This window comes from Epinephelus moara, chromosome 11, assembly GCF_006386435.1.
Source record: "Epinephelus moara isolate mb chromosome 11, YSFRI_EMoa_1.0, whole genome shotgun sequence".
In the NCBI taxonomy this organism is placed as follows: domain Eukaryota; kingdom Metazoa; phylum Chordata; class Actinopteri; order Perciformes; family Serranidae; genus Epinephelus; species Epinephelus moara.
In genome coordinates, this window is record NC_065516.1 from 32061538 (window position 1) to 32066721 (window position 5184).

Below are 5184 nucleotides of genomic sequence, written 5' to 3' on the forward strand. Positions count from 1 at the left end.
ACCGACTGCGCCAAGCAGTGAAGGGCATGGCACCTCCTTCCTGGCTCCGTAAATCCTCTCCCAGCTGGACCCCCCTTCACATACACCGACACGGAATAAAAGACACCTGGACAGGAGCGTTATCTGACGGCATGCTGGCAGGAACACGGCCGTCGCCTTGTGTCCGCTCCCCGGAGGATCCTGCAGCAGCAGCGGCAGCAGCGATACTATGCTGAAGGCTGCTGGTGATGGTGCAGCTCAGACCCGCGCGGCAGCTTAGAGGCACTGACAGGAAGTGCTGCTGGTGGAGGACTGTCAAAATAAAAGCATCACTTAATTTAATTTTTTGATTTTTAATTTATTTTTTTATTTAATTTAATTTAATATACTTTATTAATCCCCCTGAGGGGAAATTCAATTTTTTAACTCTTTTTTTGTCATTAACACACAGGTCCGAAAGACACACACGTGCACAAACAGGACCTATACATGCACAAAGTGGAGAGATGTCAGAGTGAGGGGGCTGCGGTTGGGGGGTTTGGTGCCTTGCTCAAGGGCACCTCTGCAGTGCCCAGGAGGTGAACTGACACCTCTCCAGATGAGCTTCTGCTGCCATCATTTATACCTATATTAGCTGCCATCTTTGTAGTCTATGTGTGGAGTATGACAAAATGAAATCTCACAATCTCAGAAATATAAATTTAAAGCAACACAGTGAGATATGGATGCGTACCAACAAATTCTGGGCCTAATTAAGAAGCAGTCTTTCACTCTGTTGTCAAGCCTGAAGTACACACACATGCACAATCAGTCAGGATTCTCAGTCATCCAGGTCATGGCAATCTTAAGTGCTATATCGTAGGCAACTGGACTTGATTGAGTTTCTTGCAGACGTTTGGCCTCTCATCCAAGAAGCTTCTTGAGTTCTAACGGACTGCTGCGGAGTTCGCAACCTTTAAACTCTTTGTGGGTGTGAAGCCTTACACAGCGGTTGAGGTCACATGTGAGCTCTGAGTTTCAGAGTCATTAAGGTCACCTGTGAGTCGTTGACCCACCCGGCCATCTTGTGTGTCATTAGGGTTAGATGGGTCCAGGTGTGAATGGGTGTTCAGTCGCCTAAGGAGGGATCCCAAGACTGCACTGTAGGTGGGTGATGAGTGGTGTTGTAGGCCACCTCCTCTGTTTAACAATGGTCGTTCTAGTTTTACATAGATGGCTTCTTTCATGCCTCAAGTAGGTACAGTTGTAACAATATAGCACTAGTGATGGCCAAATGAAGCCTCATGAAGTAATTTCTTTATTTTCTGAGCCCACTAGATGGCGCTTTTTGTTCAACAAAAGGTTGAAAGCTTCACTGAATTGCCATTCTTTGAGCCTCTCTCTTTAAACCACGAGCACCATCTAGTGGGCTCAGAAATAAAGAAAATGCTTCACGAGGCTTCATTTGGCCATCACTACTTATGATCACCTATGCATGTGTGAAATGGAGAGATGTCAGAGCGACAGGGCTGCCCATGGCCAGGCGGCTGGGAGATCAAGGAGGCAAACTGGTACCTCTCCAGCTGCCAATCCAAACTTCACAGGTGTCCAAAATTAAAGCAGCAATCTTCTCGCTAGCAGTGTGGACAGAGAGATGACCTGAGCCTTATACCTGTCCGTCACTCTACCTGGCTCAAACACCCTTAACAGTGTGGTTAAAGGGGCAGGGGGAAACTCCTTAAAAGCGTCAAATAAATGACCCCAAATGATTTCAAGAAGCTGCCAGTATTTTTTTATACAAAGTTCAGTCTTTTGGCGATTTATTCAGCCAGTTTTATTTTATTTATGGCAATAATTACTTGCGAAAAAATGCAAACAAATCCAAACTTTTCATTTCAGGCTATCTGACCCCGCTCAGTTGGGGCCCTGGGTAATCAGTCCCACTTGTCCCCCCACTACGACGCCCCTGGCTGCAACAATGTAGGTGCTCTGCTTTTTTTCTGTGTCATTTATTACAACCATAGTCTCTTAAATTATTAAGTAATCCTTTTCTTCCTCCACAGCTCTCTGAACATTCATATCTAAATTGCATCAGAGTGTTTGGACCTTGTTTCAGGCCACAAGTCTAGTTCTTCTTCTTTGCATTATTCATTTTCTAATTATTGTCCTTAATTTTCTATTAATGACGATGACAACATCTACAACAATAATACTAATAGTAGTTGTGGTGGCAGTATCACAAACGTTGCACTTTTATTTTCTTAACAATCTTAGACAATTTCCGGTCTTATTCTGTCTGTCTTTGCGTCACTTGACGTCGCTCTCAGCGCGCTCTCCTCCCCAGTTTAACCCTTCAGCTGCTGGACGAACACAATAACAGAGTCACTAAAGCATGATGTGCAGGGAGAGGTGAGGGTGTATATTATCTTCATCTCATCAGTCATGTGCTGCTATACTCACAAATATTTAGGTGAAGAACTGTCTTTGCATTCTTCTTAAATGTCTCAAGTGAAAGCAGATATTTTTCTAAAGGTGCTATTTCAGGTTTTCCCTGAAAAGTCCAACAAAGATTTTCATACTTCTGAATTAAAACACTTTATTTTTACCATCGTTTATTCGTCTATCATCAGTCAGCACGCTGGCAGCTTTAACGTAGTGTACGCTGTCCTCTTTTTCTCCTGGTTACTGAACATATTTCTGCCTCACACACCTCATTCAGGGTCCTCATCTTCACCTCAGCCTCCACGAGCTCTGCTGCACAGGGAAATGTCACCCTCACCCTGCTGCATCCTGCACCCTCTCCGCTCCACAGAGCCGTGTAACACAGCCTGACAGGATGCAGCCAGACAGAAACTGTCAGCGGCAAAGACATCATTTTTTAAGGTTTAAGATATGATAGAGTTGAGCTGCTTTGCATTCTGCAGCAGGGATCAGAGGCCTTTGAAGTGAGGAGAGGATTTGAATCTCATCACGGCTGAGTCCACTGTGTGCTGCTCCTCTGCACGACATCTTCCACTGCGTTTAACAGAGCGGGCGCCTCACACTCTGAGGCCTCACGCTGGACTCAGACACAGCAGTTCATCTGGCACATATTGACCTAAAAATAATGTACAAAATAATCTATGAACATGTCCAGTGATACATGCTTATTTGTCTGTAGGTGTGAATGTGAGTGTGAATGGTTGTCTGTGTCTATGTGTCAGGCCTGTGATAGTCTGCTGACCTATCCAGGGTGAATTGAAAATGGATGGATGGATAATACACATTTGCTAAGCTAAAATAAAACCTGCTCTGAGCCTGACACAAAACAACCTTTCACCTGGCTCTGACCTGCAGCTGACGGGATTAATCAACAGCATTTCAATGGATGGAAAAAGCTGAGCGTCATAGCTCCAATCGATACAATATCACACTGACGTGCACACATCACTTAACTGTTATTTTTGTCCATAGTGCTGCTGCTACTGAGAATCAATGAGAAAATGTCTCACACACGCATTTGTACAGTTTCGACATACGTCAGGTTGTGCTGTCAACATCCAGCGTCTCCTATCGATTTGGTCCACAATGCACAGAGCAAACAGAGCAGGGAGGCGGGACTTTGGACTGACTGATTGCGCAGAGAAAGTGGTGAAAGGCCACCACTGGCTGAGGTCAAAGGTCAAGCAAAGACAAAACCCACGGGTGTTCTTGTCTGAGACTTTATGGCAGAATGTGTGGCTGCTAGAATCAGAAGGAGCAGCAGCTGACGCCTCTTTGAACACTGGATCGTTTGGTAACACGACTCACGTTCAGTGTGCTGTTGCAATCGGCGACATCACTTCCTCCTTAGGTTACTGTAATACACCATAAGATGAGCTTGAGAGATTAGCTTTTAAAAGAAGTCAATACTTTCCCCTGCACCATACATAATGAATGCATGTGTTCAGGCCGGCTGGTGCAACTTTCAAAGGGTGACGTATAAATTGTGTAAACATGAAAAGCATCATGTCCCAGCACTGTCTCTGGTCCGCTCTCCCTCTTTCTCATGGTCACGCTCTGATTGAATCAGATGTTGGTATGGTTTGTGTGAGACAGGTCATGTGACCAGTCGGGGTCAGGCCTGTTGGATAGCTGATTATCCAGTTGGATGGAAGGGGAGGTGCAGATGGGGCAGGAGCAGGCCGACACCTCCCACAGCAGAGGGGCTGGATGATAACCTGACAGCCTGCCGCAGGCTGAGATGATGTGGGCGGACTAGTTCAGGCCAGTAAACATATCACTATCACTATCTCTGGACGTCATCTGATACAAAAATGTGCCCATGCTTGATTTGGCTCGCAGATAAATGTCTTTATCAGTGGCTGCCATCGAGCTGCATGAGGCCAGCCTCAAGGGAGGGAAACACTGCCCTCTAGTGGGTAAATGTTGCTCCATCAACGTGACCAACAGTCTGCACATTCACCTGCAGTACACCTTTACTCTCTGTCTGAGTTTATCTTCTTCAGCAGGAGTTAAAGCTCATCCTTTGTGACTGCTCCAGAGGTGTCCATGGGAGAAGCTCAAGTAATTTTCCCTTGTCAGATTATTTTAAGAGGTGTGTAAGCGTAAAACTACACTGTCAATAGTCAAATTACTGGTGATGGCCAAATGAAGCCTCATGAAGCATTTTCTTTATTTTCTGAGCCCACTAGATGGCGCTCATGGTTTAAAGAGAGAGGGTCAAAGAATGGCAATTCAGTGAAGCTTTCAACCTTTTGTTGAACAAAAAGCGCCATCTAGTGGGCTCAGGAAATAAAGAAAATGCTTCATGAGGCTTCATTTGGCCATCACTGTGCTATATTGTTACAAATGTACCTACTTACAGGGGTTCTGACCCCCAGGTTGATGAACGGTCTAATCCAGGGGTGTCAAACATGCGGCCCGCGGGTGGAAACAGGTAAATGTTTCCCTAATCTTTAAATCATGTTAAAACTGAGGCGGAATTTATATGTCTGCGTCGAATTGATGCTGTAGTCTGACGTGCACCTCCCCAGAAATGTAACTACACGTCACAGCGACGCAGACCTCCTGTCTGTCTCTGTAAGCTGAAACCATTTCCCTCAGTGGAAACAAAGCTTTTATTTACTTTAATTTCACAGATAAGAAACAATAAATTGTGAAGACAATAAAGCCTCCACAAAAATAGCATTTTAAGTCTTGTGTGTGATTTATCCTGGCTTCATATGAGCAGAGGAAATCTCTGCT